General features: G+C 38.0%; 1 protein-coding gene and 1 long non-coding RNA gene across 7 annotated transcripts in view; both read left to right on the forward strand.

Moving 5' to 3' along the window:
- The window catches only part of DYM (dymeclin), a 343,179-nt gene that overhangs the window by 215,151 nt on the left and 111,182 nt on the right, over positions 1–16,846 (forward strand). The gene's annotated exons all lie outside the window — the stretch shown is intronic.
- On the forward strand, positions 5,051–7,041 carry LOC111096837. Its single transcript, XR_005362723.1, has 2 exons — positions 5,051–5,475; positions 6,579–7,041. It is a non-coding gene; the product is annotated as an uncharacterized LOC111096837 (long non-coding RNA).

Here is a 16,846-nt window from a genome sequence, read left to right on the forward strand (position 1 = left end):
TTTGATTTTTTTTTTTTTCTTCTCGAAGTAATAGATACAAGCTGTTCTCAAAAGATTTTTAACTAGATTTTACTAACCAAACATTTCTAGGCAGATTTTCAAGGTAGCCCAAAGGATAAATTGCACATTTTACTTGCCACTGGGAAAAGAAAAGAGCAATTTGCAACTGGATAGGATTTCTAATAGTGACTAAAAGTCTGAAGGCTTCCTTGCCATTCCTCTGTCTAATGACTACCACTTGTGCCACTCTTCCGATATTAAAAAATAATAATAAGCAGAAGCTTTCTTGGAGATTTAGAAGTATAGTTAACAGTCCACATATGTCTATAGGTGTGTTAATGCAGATAAGGTTTACATAGGGTTTTTAAATGTTTATATTTGTTGTATCTCATGTTGACACTAGGAATTTCTTATGTGCATTCATTTTCAAGTAGCACATAGTATAAGCCAGTAGGAAATTCAAGTCCCTGTTACTTCTGACAGTAGAAGTTTTGAGGATTTACTGTACAGCCTCCACATCCTCACCTCCAGGGCTGTGGCAGCACTGGGAATCTGGCCGAGAGAGCAATTTGTGTCTTGTTCAGGTAGGCCCACCTTTTAGGATTTATGTCCTATCCCTTAGCCCTAAACTTACAAAATCACATTTAAAGGTAGCAGTGGAACTATGTACAATGATATTTTAGTATCTTTTCTATAAAATGTTACAAAGTAAAAGACATGCCATTAAGTCAGTCTAGAACCAGTGAATACATAGCTGTAAGTATATTTATTGCTACATATTCAGTAAGAAAAGCACATCTGGAATATTTTTTATAGGTTAGCTTGTTGTACAGTAGTCTCTGGAGAACCTTTTACTATCCTTAAATGGTCAGGTTGGAGAGCCTCATTGCAGATTAAATACTGGTCAATAAAACACAATGGGCGATCACCTGTGGTTTTTTTCCTTCTTGCTGTTTTCTCTTGTATAACAACGTGTTACTATAGCAGGCAAAATACTGGGGCAATGTGTTGTGGGAGTCTAGCTTAAAGGAAAGAAAAGAGATTTTCATCAGGTTTTTTGCTGTTGTTGTTTTGTTTTTTTTTGTTTGTTTGTTTTTTTAATATGCCTTTTGAAGTATCAGTCACTGTCTTTGGATTTCTATGCCCAGGCACTACGCTTGCAGATGCAAGAGGGATCCAGGCTACAAAATTTTGCATGACACTTGATGTGACTGTTGGCAAAAGTCTGTGGCATTTCCTGTTACCATGGTTTAGAGACATTTTATTTTACTCTCGCTGTCTGGTTTTCTAGTCCCTCCCTTCCTCTTGTGGATATAATGATGACAATAGCAATCTATTTCTATATCGAATGTGTGTATAATAAGAACCTGTGGTTCCACTGAAAGATGATCCACATGAGCTAGAATCATGATAGAAAGAAAATAAGAGACGTTGATTACAGATTTGTAAATGCAACTCCTTTATGCACACAATTCTTGGGTTGTTTGTTCTTATTCTCCTGTTGCTCTGTTTGCCTACATTCTTGTTATTTGGTTAATTTCTGGGCTTAACTTCTTGTTTGGCGGATAGTACATATAGATTGCTTGTCTTTTAAACTACATTGGGGGCTATATACTGTGAAAGTATATGCGTGTTGCTTCCTGGGCACACTACATGCCATTTAGAAGTTTGACTAGAAGCATAAATGTGAAGGTTTTTTGCCCTGGAGAAGGCACACAACTGTACCCATACTCTTTTTTTTTTTTTTTTTTTTAAGTTTTTATTCATTTAAGTAATCTCTGCACCCAGTGCGGGCTCGAACTCATGACCCCAAGATCAAGGGTCACACGCTCTTCCAACCGAGCCAACCAGGTGCCCCCGTACCCATAGTCTTGAGGGGAATTTCTCACTTACAAACAGCCACATCTTAAAGACTCCCTTATTTCTTTCAGTATCTGTCATTGTACCACAAAGTACCCACTGACAAAGAAGACGTATTATTCTTAATATGCCTTAAGAATGCTTATCTTAAAAAAAAAAAAAAAAAAAAAGAATGCTTATCTTCTGGGGGCACCTGGGTGGCTCAGCGGTTGAGTGTCTGCCTTTGGCTCAGGTCAGGATCCCGGGTTCCTGGGATTGAGTTCTGCATTGGGCTCCCCACAGGCAGCCTGCTGCTCCCTATGCCTGTGTCTCTGCCTCTCTGTGTGTGTCTCTCATGGATAAATAAATAAAATCTTAAAAAAAAAAAAAAAAGGAATACTCATCTTCTGTGTACATGTCTGGGTTTTGTTGAAGAAGGTGTGGCAGACTTACTCAGGGGGACCGCTACAGTGGGGTTTTGCAGTAGGGAAGAGAGATCAGGCTCTCAACTCTGAACACAACAAAGGAAAGTGGGCTTATAGCCAAGGAGCAGATTTGGGGGAGGTGAGTGTTGGCAGATGGAGAATTACTAAGAAAGTAGGGTGATTCTTCACAAAACTGATGTAGCAGGATTCACACTGAAGGAAGGCTAGGGTGATCAGATATTACTTAGGGGATACTAGAGGATGAAATTTGATCAGATATTAAGGGTAGGGGGACTCTGGCCAAATCAGCTTGACAGGATTCTTATGAACACTGGGCTCCTAGAGGACATGTCCAAGGATGGAACCTGTTCATACCCAGGAACCCAACTAAAGTGTGGGCAAGGGAAGGGTCTTTTTTTAGATTGTGTCCTAGACCAGTGAGTATGGTCTTCCTTTCAACAATCAAATAAGCACATCTGACTATCTCTGGATGCTCTGAAGTCAGTAGTTGGATTTATCATTTTTAGTTAAGATCTCTCTAGAATACAAATTCTTTTCAGTTAGTGGCTGTAGGTATACCTGAAGGCCCTACTTTGATATTGTAAAGTTGGTCAGGAGTCACATTGTTTTTGATGTGAGTGAAGATGGTGAAAACCTCCTAATAATATAATAGCAAAAACATTTCAAGTTTGAGTCTCCAAGAGGTTCATCTGACAGATTTGATCCATAAATAGGACAGGTGGGTGTATGGGTGATCTCGGGTAGGCTTCTCTCACTAAAGTGACTTTTAAAAAGTGATTTGAGGATAGATCTTTGGTAGATTAGTAGGTTGTTCCAAGTGTGGGGAGTGACATGAAAGAAAATAGAGGCAAGAGTAGGCGAAGGAGACAAAGGGTTCACTTAGGAGGAAGGAGCAGGGACAGGACTGGGTGTGGGAGGAGAGGAGACCGAACATTCAGGTGTAACTACAGTCAAGCCATCTGGAGACAGTTGTGCTCTGATCGTTGAGAGAGCCCCGCTGATGAGGAGAGGTATGGGGAACTGGCATCCCCAGAAAAAAATGATGGTGGACCAACATGTTTCTGTACTGGATACGAAAGTGAATAGGCAAAGCAAAAAAATGAAGTGATTATCAAATGACGGACCATGCAATTTATTCTTCAAACCAGGACATTTAGGAGAATAAAAGAGAACTCTTTCCTTAGGTCTTTGCTTAAATATCACTCTTTGAAAGTGATACATCATACTATTCCTTAAAAAAAAAAAAAAAATGTAGGGGTGCCAGGGTAGCTCAGTTGGTGAAGCATCTGCCTTCAGCTGAAGTCATGGGTCCCAGGGTCTTGGGATCAAGACCCACTTTGTGGGGGGGGGGGGGGTCCCTGCTCAGCGGGGAGTCTACTTCTTCATTTGCCTCTCTCTGTCTCTCTCTCTCTCTCTCTCTCTCTGTCTCTGTCAAATAAATCTTTAAAAAGGAAAAAGAAAAAGGGGCGCCTGGGTGGCTCAGCAGTTGAGCATCTGCTTTTGGCTCAGGTCATGATCCTGGGATCGAGTCGCACATCAGGTTCCCTGCATGGAGCCTGCTTCTCCCTCTGCCTGTGGCTCTGCCTCTCTCTGTGTCTCTCATGAATAAATAAATAAAATCTTTAAAAGAAAGAGAGAGAGAGAGAAACTGTAAATAATTAAGTATCAGATCCTGGCCAAGATTAGCAGACTTGTCACTGAGGTTGATTTCCAAGATGTTGACGTTTTCATGGTTATGTGGTGGCATGGTGCTTCGGTTTTGGGCCAGGCCGCCTAGGCTTCAGCTCATCCTGCCACTAAGTAGCTGGCAGTCTTTACCACGTAAGTTGGAGATAGTAGGGAAACCCGTCCCTCAGGGAAGGACTAGGTTGAAATGAGATAATGTACACAGGGCACTTAGCTGATGCTAATGCCACATCCTAAGCGCCCATGCTCTGCTGATACTATTACCCATGTTTCCCACAGCAACTACTGCCTCTATGTTTTGGTAGTTAGCCTGTTTTCCGTTTAGATTAATTTAAAGCAATAAGAACTTTAAGCTAGCTGGTGTTGCTGGTAGCTTTGTGCCTTTTATTTGTAATGCTAGTTCAGTAATGAAAGAAAAATAAGTTTAGAAAACTATTTTTCATTCCGGCTTTAATGTAGTACAGCTCACATTCTCACTGTTAGCTATGCCAATTCTCACTTTTCGAAAGTAAATGGATTTTTCAGTCCTCTTATTGAATTATTGAACATAGTAATTCTCATTTTGTATTCAAGTAAATCTTAAAGATATTTTCAGCAGCATCATGTTTTCAGATCCAGTTTCTGTTCTGCAGGGGATTGATGGCTAAAGAGTAGTCATTTACTTTTCTGCTTTAAGTAAGGAAGATGAAACTTACTTTTGCTAGGGGCGGGATGGGATGATCTTGGCAAATAAAAATACTGATGGAGTTTAGATTTTTTTTTAAGCTTCAGAAGATCATTTAAAGAGATCTATGAGATGTTTACCAATAATTCAACTTGAATGTGCCCTTCTTCAGTGCACTTACATTTATTTTTCCTTTTTCCTAGAATATTCTTTCCTCAGATAGCTGCATATCTCACACCTCCACTTTCTTTAGATCTGTGCTTAAATATCACCTCCTCAGTAAAGCCCTCTCTGGCTACACTATTCCAAAACCAGGACCCCTGTCCACAGTCCATGTTTCTTCAGCTTTTTTGTCATAAAGGACATAAAGGATGGTTCTTCCCATCATAATGCTCTAAGATGTATAGTGTTGGAGTAACTAGAACTCTGTGATGGAATAAAAATGTGAGCTTCTCTAATACCTCAGTAACCCAGTCCTTAGGGAGTTGAGCTTCCTTTTAGTGTTGAATTATGTGTAAACAGGGTGACAGCCAATCTGATCTTGGTTTGGAGTGAGTGGTGCTGGCAGTGGCTAAGGACGAACTAGCAGCACTGTTTCAAGTATAGCCGCCTGGAGAAAAGGCAGAAATATATGTTTTTTCAACTGAAGAGTTTGTACTACTGGCCCTGGAGACCCAGGAACCCTACTTGCCTTCTGGTTGGGCAAGAGGAATAGCTTCATCTTAACCACCTCTCTGTATATATGAGCTCAGCCTGCTATAGAAAAATACGAGGCTGGGTGGCTTCAACACCACACATTTATTTTCTCATGGTTCCGGAGGCTGGAAGTCCAAGATCAAGGTAGTAGCAGGATTGGTGTCTGGTGAGGGCTCTCCTTTGGGGTTGCAGGTGGCTGCCTCTTGCTGTATGCTCAAGGGATCCGTTCTTGGTATGTGCGAGGTCAGAGGGAGAGGGTCAGAGGTCACTCAGGAGTGTCCTCAGGACAGTAATCCTATTGGATCAGGGCCCCACCCTATGATCCTGACTAACCTTAATTACTTCCTTACTCCAAATAGAGTTACGTTGGGGAGTTAGGGCTTCAATATACGAATTTTGGAGGAACACATACATTCAGTCCATAACATGCTGCTGTTATCCCAAATTTTATCTATTTCTGAGTTTAGTTCAATTAAACATTTTTTGAGAACCTTTTAAATGTATATGTGTGTTGTAGTGGGCACCAAGGAGGCCAAAGTGAATTATCCCCATGCTCAAGAACTTAATATTTTAGTGAAGGAGATAAACATGGATAAACTAGAAAATGTGATCCATGTTTTTTGTAACTGTAAAGGTGAGTGGAATTTTGCCAGGCTGATTGATGTAGGAAAAGGAAATAGAGGCCAGGAGGTTAGTGTGAGTACAAAGGCATAGTATGTTCGGGAAGCAAATCAACATGGGTAGTGCGTGAAATGAAGTAGAGCATGGTGGGCTTGAACCAGAAGCGCAAAACTGCTCTGTGCTCTTCCTTCATCGTGCCGCAGTGTTATCTGAAAAAGTAGAGAATACTAGTATGTTGATTTCTACAGCGAAAAAAACAAGTTTTAAAAGACTACAGTGATTGGCATTTATAATCTACAACAGGAGACTAATGATGCAAATAAAAGATAGTGGTACAAAGCACGTAATTAGTGGGATTATTTTAAAGTAGTAAATTTTCCACACAAAGTGAAGTAAACATATATTTAGTGTCATATTTGAGAAATCAGGGTGAAATTTAAAATAGCGTGATGATGAGAGGTTGGGAAAAATTATACAGCACAAACTCAAGTAAAGAAAAAAATTAAAAATCTTTGGTTTTCTCCAGTGCTCGTTAAGTTTTCTATGTACAATTTCTAAATTTTTTTTCACATAAATGTTTAAAGATTGCTTTTTACTTACCCTTCACGAAACAACAACAAAAACAGATAAAACATAAGAAACAGTGGTTTTCGATGTACTGGGCATCAGGCAACGAAAGAAACTAATCCCAAGTGAATGGAAGAAGGTGGTGAGCCCTGTGAATATTGCAGCTTACTGTTGTGATAGAATTTCCAGACCACTGTTTAGCGTTACAGCTAATAAATCAACAAATCAAATCATACAAATACTCAATCTAAAGGAAGGCAGAAAAAAAGGGAAATAGGGAAGCAAGAATCAACAGGACCAAGAGAAAACTAATGGCAAAAGTGATGGGACATAATGTCATCAGTAGCAGTCGTCAAAAGAAAGTGGGAGTGACCTCAGAGCACAAGGTATTCCCAGGAATAAAGCAGCCCATTTCATAATGACAAGGGAGTCACTTTGTCAAGGGAACTATTAGAACCCTAAATGCACCAAATAAAGAACAGAGCTTCAAGATTAAAAAGCAAAAAAAAAAAAAAAAAAAAAGAGAGAGAGAGAGAGAGAGAGAGAAAGTTACAAGGAGAAATAGATACAATTCCACAAATACTTCTTTCTCATTAATTGTAGAACAAGTAGACAAAATGAGTTTGAACATCTGAAACTCAGACAACGCTATCAACCAATTTGAACTAAGTGATGTTTATAGGACACTCCGACCAATAACAGCCAAACATACTTTCTTCTCATTTGTACATGGGAACATTTATCAAGAAAGATCACATTCTGTGCCATCGAACAAACCTCAGTAAGTGTAAAAAGGATTCCAGTCATGGAAGGTGTATCTTCTGACCATGAGAGAATTGTAACAGAAATCAATAACAAAAAAGCTCTCTGGAAAATCTTCCAAATTTGGGAACCAAGCGACATACTTCTGAATAGCCCATAGATCAAAGAAGAAATGAATAGACTTTAAAAAGTAATTTATTTCAGCTAAAGAAAATACAGCAGATCAAAATGCCACTAAAGCAGTATTTAGAGGGAAATTTGTAGCCTCTAATGCCTATAACATGTTGGAAAAGAACAAAAGTCTCAAATCAATGACCTCAGCTTTCACCTTAAGAAACTAGAAGAAGAGCACATTAAACCAAAAGGAGACAAGGGACAGAGAGTAGAACTCAGTGATATAGAAAACAAAAGCCATAGAGAAAATCAATAAAACCAGAAGTTCATTTCCTGAGATCAATAAAATAAATATACTTCTAGTCAACATTGTATGTTGAGTAAATTTGGATTTATATTACAGAGGTTTAGAGGACAGGGGATCACATTATCTTTATTAGATGGAGAATCAGAAATTAAGTTAAAATATGTTTATATAAAAATTTTTAATTGGAATGTAAATTTAGTTCCGAGTTACCTCAAAACCATGTTGTGCCAGGGAGACAAGCTTTTTTGCTTTGAGTTTCTCTCATAAAATCACCTTAACCGGGGCACCCGGGTGGCTCAGCGGTTGAGTGTCTTCCTTCGTCTCAGGGCATGACCCTGGAGTCCCGGGATTGAGTCCCGCATTGGGCTCCCCACAGGGAGCCTGCTTCTCTCTCTGCCTCTCTCTCTCTCTCTCTCTCTCTCTCTCTCTCTCTCTCTCTGTCTCTCATGGATAAATAAGTAAAATCTTAAAAAAAAAAAAAATCATGTTAACCTTAACTCTTGACTTTTCCTGCCAGAGCACATCTCTTTGTTTTAGAATATCCATGTAACCCCAGAATACCCTTGAGTCCAGATGCTTTTCTCCTCTGGATGGCATGTAGCACATCCAGTAATTGTCCAAAACAGAAACTACATATTGATGGCTGGTGGTCCAGACTCAGCCTTGAGAGCTGGTGTATTTGGTTTGCACAGTATTTATAAAAAGTCAGAATTTGTTGCTAACATACAACAATTAAGAGTTGACATAGCTGGGGAGTGCCTGTGTGGCGCAGTCAGTTGGTTAAATGGCCAAATATTGGTTTCAACTCAGGTTGTGTTCTCAGGGTCCTGAGGTCCATCCAGCCCGATGTCAGACTCTGTGCTCAGTGTGGAGTCAGCTTCAGATTCTCTCTCCCTCTGCTCCTCCTGCTCATGTGTGTGCTCTCGCTCTCTAAGAAGTAAATAAATCTTGGGGAAAAAAAGTTGGCATAGCTGGTAACCCAGAACCCACATTTCTCCATGCTGCTCATCAGTTGGAACTGACTGGTAGCCTTTCGTCACGCTCCCTATAAGGGTGTTTCCCTTTCTCTTGGCCATTAATAGCAAGTCTTAGTAGCTGTTGCTGGCCTCCTTACTACATAGAAGGATATAGTCTCAAGAAAGTGAAGTGCCCAAGTTCACACAGCTAGTAGGTAGAGGACTGGTGTTTAAACACAAAATATGTTTTATGTTTATATTATAAGATATTATAAGATAAATATATAAATCTTATAAATATTATAAATATTATAAGATAATGTCTAAATTATCTTAAATTCCAAATAAATAAATAAATAAATAAATAAATAAATAAATTTTAAAGATTCCTTTCTTCAGACATTGAGAGAGAGCAAGGCTATTTTTAATCTGTCATTTCAGTTGAAAAATTTGTATCCATCAGTATTATATGATGCTTCCTCAGGTAGTAAGTTTATCACATTGTTTAAATTATGGAAGTTAAAATTTACATTCATTTCATTTCCCCTGAGTTCCTGAAGTCTGAATTTATTCTAGGCTTTCTCATTTTTTGTTTTTTTTTTTTAATCTTTTGAAAAGAGGGATTAACTTTTTTTTTTAATTTTTTAAAATTTTTTATTTTTTTAAAGTAATCTCCATGCCCACTGTGGGACTTGAATTTATGACCCCCGAGTTTCTACTACTTTCTCATTTCTAAAATGTTGACATCTGTCGTCTTGTCCAAATAGGTTACTGATAAGTTATCAAGAAATAAGTTCATTTTAACACTATTTTCCTGTTTGAATACTTTAGCATGATTCCCTTCTGTGAAAATAACTAACACTCCCAGGGAACAAGAATAGGCACCGTTGTCTTTAGTTTTCCGTTTGCAGGAGGAACACAATTTAAACTTTGCTTTGAATAAAAATTGCCCATGGTTTAGATAACAATTTATATCTTTCATCAAGAAACAAACGTCTCTTCCCTACAAAGATAGACTTGTATATTTTAGCTTAATAAATATTTACTTTTTGTCTGAACAGATTAAATTCTTTAATCCCAGACTGTTTGTGTCTGTGTAAATAGTACTGTTATCAGACTAGAGCTAGTGTTTTCAGTTTTCCCCACACTACTTGACAAAAAATTAAATACATCAATTATACAAAAGTCAATTGGCATTAAATACTAGTGTATGCTGAGTTAATGAACATTTGTGGTATGTACCATGTACTTTGCTAAAAATAGAGTATTAACCCTCCCTACTTCAGCTTAAATTTTAAAAGAAGTCACACAGCTTCATGTTTTTAATAAAGTATCTTTTGCTCAAAGCTTGCTTTTCTGCAGGAGGTGGGGGTGGTGGTGCTGGTGGTAGGGTATCTTTTACTGTTATGATCTCTGTTGACTGAAGAACAAAATATCAAGAGTTAGGTACAGAGGAAGTGGTAGAGACTGGCTATTGAACAGATCTTGGGCAAGTTACTTTCCCTCAGCTTCCTTCTCTGTAAAACAGGGACAGTCATGCCTTCCTTACAGATTGCCTATGGAAAAATTTCTATAAAGGCCCAACCCTGTCCTTGGACCGTAATAGGCACTCAATAGACAGTTGCTGTCCCTCCCCATCATCAGCAGAATGACTTGGTGGTTTTTCCTAACATGAAGACCTATAGTATGGTGCCCATGTATTCTAAGGCATATGTTGTGCCATGTGACTTATTGAAGCAAATGGTAGAAGCACACTGGAGAAATTTAAATATTCAATGTGTTAGGAACCTTTATGGTGAGTTACCTTAACTGGGCGCTGACCGAGAAAAACGAGGAAAAACTAGAATCGTGGGAGCTCTTTTTGCCTAGTGTGTCCGTACCGAATCTTCATTAACGCTGTGGTGAAAAGCCTGGGTACAGCTCAGAGGTAGCCCATTTTAGGTAACTCACAGCAAAGTGTAGTTCAGTAACAGTCTCGTACGTGAAGACATCGAGGTCATCGTGGGATAGAAGGAGCATCGGATGAAAAGTCAACAGTGTGTTTCTCAACACCCTGCGTGCCCTTTGGTTAAGTGGTTTCTCCTCCCTACTCAAAGGAAGGAGCAGGCTTACATCTTTGAGATCCCAAATATAACCTACTGGTGCCATCAGTGTTGTCATGGGAAATCTCTGGAGAATGGGATTAACTCTAGCTTTAGAACCAGCAGGGGGAGCACAGAGCATGAATTTATGTCCGGGTCTTAGGAAAATTGATTGGGGTGGGGGGGGGCAGTTATACGATTAAATATTAACCACGGTCCTTAAAACCTGGTATTTCTTATCAGGTTCTGCTCAACTCCCTTTGAGCTCTAATTTTGTCTTGAAATGGTGATATTTTTACAAGTACATATAGAATTCTACCTCTGTAATTAGTAGTTGTAAGAAAGAGCTATGTTCTGAAAGAACATTTAATAATAATTTGTAAGGATCACTGATGGTTTATGTCCTGTATTGTTAAATATATTTTAACTGAAAGACATTATAACTTTATAACAGAAATACTCTGATTGATACTCTAATAACTCTGATGTTTGAACTTAACCCAAAACTAAAAGGGACTGTGCCTTCAAATATTACAGGCTTAAAAGTCCAATTTAAGTGATACCCCATTTATCTAGCATGCTTGGGAATTAGGAGTTCTACATACTCAAGATAACAAAAGTATGTTTCATGAAAGCACTACCTTAAAATGGTTTAAAGGTATTTTAGATAAGAGATCTTGCAGTTGCAGTCTTTCTGGAGTTTTTAAGTGCAAGACCTTGTGTACATTTGAGTCTTCTTGATACTGCAAAGTAGTCACTATAAACATGGACCATTGTGCTAAACGGCAGTAGAACTCTGAGTCTGCTCTTCCTTTAACATCAGAACTCTTCCATGTCTTTGGTTACACTACTCTTAATTTTTTCCTTTTTCTTTGTATTATTATTATTTTTTTTTTATTTAGAAGTTTTAGCTGAGGAAGCTAATAATAACTTACCTGGTTGAGAATTGTGTTAAGTCAGATTAATAAGACTTTGAGTTAAAGTTCATAGTTTTCCATTGGGCACTGATTCATACATGGAATCTTTCTCTCTGTATTTGTGGTTTGGGTTTATGCCTTTAGGGGCAGGGTGGGGGCTGCTCCTATATTTGAGAATGAGTCATGGTAGAGGTGGGTTTCCTATGCAGTTGCTATAAATAATATATTTGGTTTCTTGGTTTTTCTGAAAAGTATTTCTAAACTTGAACTTAAAAGTATATTTTTTTCCACCAATAATCAGCCATATTTTTTAAGAATTTGGTTGATCTGTATATATTTGTTTAAAAAGAACACGGAGAAGGAGGGTAACTAACCCCCTTTATGTATACAGTAGGCTTTGCAAAAAAATTGAAGGAACAGGAATGAACATCTGTGCCCTTGAAATTATGTTCAGAGAAGAAATGGGATAAATATTCAAGGGAAAGGGAAGGGAAGCTATCAAAAGCATATAGGTCAAGTATAAATTAGTCATTAAGTACTCTAAGGTTGAAAGGAAGTTGAAATAAAAAGATAGTTTTCATAAATCCAAAGATTTTTAATAGTAATGAGTTTGGCAGAAGTTGAAAAAAGGCATTTACTAGTAAAGACCTATAATTCCAATTAAGACTTCCTGTTCCTATAGCCCTCCCAAAGACTAATTATACTTGCTGAATTAAGATTAAGAGCTAAGCAAAAGAAATCGTGGAGTCCTAGTTGGGATCCTCACATTAAGGATCCAGCTACCTGGAAAATATCTTCCTGATAAATTGTGTTATGATAGAAAAGTAGATGTTATGCAGTATTTTCTAAATACAGTGATTAGTGTCATGTTTCCTGTGACTGTCTTTGTAAAGTCGTACATACAGTAAACATAGTTTATTTGGTAGGCTTCCTCTGAGAGGAAATTTCTTTATACTTACTTAGGAAGTGCCTTCCAACCTGTGATAGTAACTTCTAAACTGTCTGTCCTGGCTCCCCTGGTGTTCACTGGGGGATAATCCCACTTTCCAGATGAATTTTGTCATTCAATATTATTTCAGTCCTACTTGTTGCCGTAAATTAGTGACATCGTGCTACAGAAGTTGTGGGTTTTTGTTTTTTTGTTTTTTTAAGAGTATGGGTTTGCTATCTGTTTGGCGCACAATTTTCTCTAGGGACTGAGAAGGAGTAACCGAGAAAGACAACTAAGTTCTTTCCAGTCAGGAAATCTGTTTCTGTTTGTTACGTTAATACACTTGAAAATACCATAAAACCTCTAATAAGTTTGGTATCTTTTGAATTGCCTACTAATTGGAACATACTTTGGGTCTTTCATTGTACCTGAGTTTATATAAGAATATCATTTCTAAGCATAGTATCCATGAGAGATGTATAAAAGTAAGTTAAAATTAGGGATAAAGTTTTTCCTTTGAGATAAATCAAATTACAAAATCTTTAATTAGGTCATTCTTATTAAATAGCATTTCTGACCAAGTTTAGTCAAAATTGGAAAATATCTACTTAGGAAAACAAACCTTTTCCATTATGTCCACTTACTAGACATTTTTCCACTGAATGACTTTAGGGCTAAAAACACACAAATCTGCATGAACACATTTGTGCAAAATAAAATTTTCTTCAACCTAAACATGGGATCTCTTATTTCACTCATATTTTTCATAATGTAGGTACCAGATTGTGTATTGACAGATCATGTATTCTATTCGTTACTTTCAAAATATTTTTACTTGTAATAAATCTTGTAACATCATTTTTAAAGTTGTTAGTTACCTTTCAGTTTTCCTTTAATGACTTCTTATTTTGTCACCTAACCAGTGGAAATTCAATTCCCAAGTTTCAGAATTTTTTTTAACAAGATCCATCGTTTAGTCGATTACCTGGCTCTGTTGCATGACTAGTTATTTTTGGTTCTACATGTAATTTTTGGTTGTGCACTTGTACAGTGAAAATCATGCCAGACATCATAAACATAATTTCAAATTCTCGCTGAGATGTGTGGTTTTTTTTGGGCAACAACTCTGAATTGGTGGGAACCGTCCTCGCTAGGTTTTATAAATGCATATCCTTGTGTCTTTTGCTTTTACCTTCAGAGTTTTTCAAGAAGATGAGTTACTGAATTTTCTCAGAGTGTTAAAATATAGAGCAAAATAGATTCTAGCTGACCAAGTGTGAGGATGGACACACGTTTCTGTGCATTGCTATCCATACTGCTGAGCCCACTAAACATTTGCATTTTCACAAGCCTTACTCCATAGTCAGAAAGCTATTTATTGGTGCTGACATTTCCTATTTTGTACTCTGCCTTACGTGCCATGAAATCAATGTCATTGTAGCACTTGTACTGGATGGAAATGCATTTTAAGCTATTTATTATATATGTAAAGAAACACTTATGGTTATTAAGTCAATTAATTAAATGTGAATGGGCAGTTTATTCTCCTCCGACCTTGCTTCTTTGTATAAATGTCAGTGTTCTTAGTGAAGATAATTATGTAGTTATCCATCTCCTTCATTTTAATTTTAGATCCTTAAAAATAAGATTTCTTTCTTTTTCTTTCTTTTTTTTTTTTTTTACTAAAAATAAAGATCTCATGTTTCCAGTTTTGTAAGGTAGGAATACTGATGTCTGCAGTTTCTTTTACTGGAATAAGAAAGGCAGAAGAGAAAAAGAAGAAAGACAAATCATTAGCAGCAAGCATATTTTTAGACCCTGTTGTATGCAGCACTGTAAAAAATATCTACAATCAAGGCTTAAGTGAACTTAGTATTTGGGGAGAAAACCCCATGCTCACAGTACACATAATGCTATGTTATATGTATTATAAAACACACGTATAGGTATACAGCAATTGAAGAGCATGAAGCAGCATATTAAAACAAATAATATGTGATTTGGATGAGAGGCAGTTGCTATTTCTATCATATTCTACAAGTACAAGGGGACATATTTCATGAGTAACAATCTTCATGGACTCTGATGAGTTTTTATTTTACCAAAGCTATTTAGATCTTTAGATTTCCCTCGTGTTTGTGTTTATTAGAGCCATCCAGGATATGTTCCTTCCTCCCGCACCTCCCATCTAATCTGTCATCAACAGAGGCTACCTGACTCTTGTTGGCAATCATTAACCTGCTCGACTTTCTCTGAATAGATAGAAAGATTCTTCATGAGAAGCAGAGAAGTGGAATGAAAAAGAAAAACATTTTATGATTTCAAAAGTAGTAGTCATCACCTTAGACTCCTCTGCAGCTGGGGACACACACACACACACACACACACACACACACACACACACACACGGGCCTGGGCCTTATCCCCCCATTCTTCCAGTACAGATGCACTTTTAGGTTAAATCAGTCCCCACTGATCTCTAATGAGATACTGTTCACTGATGGTTCATATACTATAACATGATATTTACTTTCTTAGACAGTTTGAGAATATCTTTATTTTAACCTTTCGAATCAAAATTTGTCAGAATTCTACATTTTGAGTCATTTTGACTCTGTGTTTGGAAGGCATTGCTCATTGTTTTGTAGCTGTTGAGATGTCTGATGCCATAGTAATTCTTGACAGTTTGTATATGGCCCTACCTCTTTTTCTCTCTCTTGGTTTCTAGGACCTTCTTTTGTTTGCAGTGTTTTAAAATTCCTATCATATGCTATTATGTGGAGGAATTGTTTTTACCTATTTTCTGGATTCTTGGTGGGCTCTTCCAGGAAATGCATGTTTTCCAGTTTTGAGAATTTTTCCTTGAAATAATTCTTTAATAATGTCCACTTTTTCCCCCTTCTATTTTCTTTGTTCTCTTAAAACATTCTCTTTTACACTCTGGACCATCTCTTGGCCGTTTTTCTGTTGTTTGCTCTCTCTGTCTTTTCTGTCCCACTTTCTGGGAAAGTTCTTCACATTTATTTTCCTGCTCTTTTACTGAAGTTTTCCTTTCTGCTATCGTATTTGCACTTTCTTTGTTGTTGTCTGATATTCCTTTTTATACCACTGCCTTCTTGTTTCACAGCCAACATTTAATTCCCATCCTTAGCTTAGTAGTGGTAACATTTTGGGAGCTTTCAGCTTCTCCCTGCATATCTCTATTGTATTTGGGTTCCTTTTTTCTTTTTTGCTTGTCATTTTAGTGGCTCTCTCTGGTGATCTTTGACAGAGTTCATATTTAAAAGTGGGACATTGAAAAACTGGAAGTTCTGTGTGCTTGGGTTGGACTTTGTTGACTGGTGGCTTCCTGAAGACTGGTCCACCTGGACTGAGTTTCTTGAGGAGAACCCGCGTCCCCCCAGTATCAGTATCTTCAGATACTTTTTCTTGCACTTCTCAGTTTCTCCTGAGAGCAGTCCTCAGTAATTCCCTTGAATACAGACTTGGCTGACAGCATTCTCTGAGCCGATCGTGGGAGCTGAAGGCAGAGGTGTCAGCATTCAGCCTCTAGACTCTTACTTATTTGCCCGCTTTCAGGGCAGCACACTCATCCTTAGTTGTGTCTTGCATCTCACAGTCCACTTTCTGCTTTATCCTTCCGAGAGTGAACACTTTCGTTCTTCTGCCAATATAAAGAAAGAACTCGCTGGGCTGAGTGGGGGAGGGGAGGGGAGCAGAAAGCCTGACTTTTTTCATATAGATTTTCAGTCTCTCTTCATGTCTCTGGCCTCATCTGTGCCCTACTTTCTAATACCTGGTACTGGTATTTACCTGAACTGTGCTAGGGTTCCAGAGTATCTACACGTAGCATCTAATCTTACTTCACTTCTGGCTCAGGGCTGAGCCTTTCTTGGTCTCTCTTTTTTTCTTTTCGTACTAAATACTCCATTTTCTCATCCATTGCAATGGCTTTAAATTCCAGATACATGTTTCCGTTTCCAAATGCATATCTTTAACCAGAATTGCTTTCCTGAAGCCAGAATGTCCACCTGAAACTCTTCACTTGGATGACAAATAGGCATCACACACCTAGCATATCCAAGAGGGAACCTCTGATGATCTCCTTGGAACCTGTCCCCTGTGAAGTTTTTCCTGTCTCTGTAAATGATGTGCTCATCATTCCATTTGCTTAGGGTAAAAACTTTGATGATATCCTTGACTCTTTTCTTATATCCCAAATCCGGTCTGGCAGCAGCCCCTGTCAGCTTTGCCATCAA

This window comes from Canis lupus, chromosome 7 (genome assembly GCF_011100685.1).
Source record: "Canis lupus familiaris isolate Mischka breed German Shepherd chromosome 7, alternate assembly UU_Cfam_GSD_1.0, whole genome shotgun sequence".
Taxonomy (NCBI): Eukaryota; Metazoa; Chordata; class Mammalia; order Carnivora; family Canidae; genus Canis; species Canis lupus.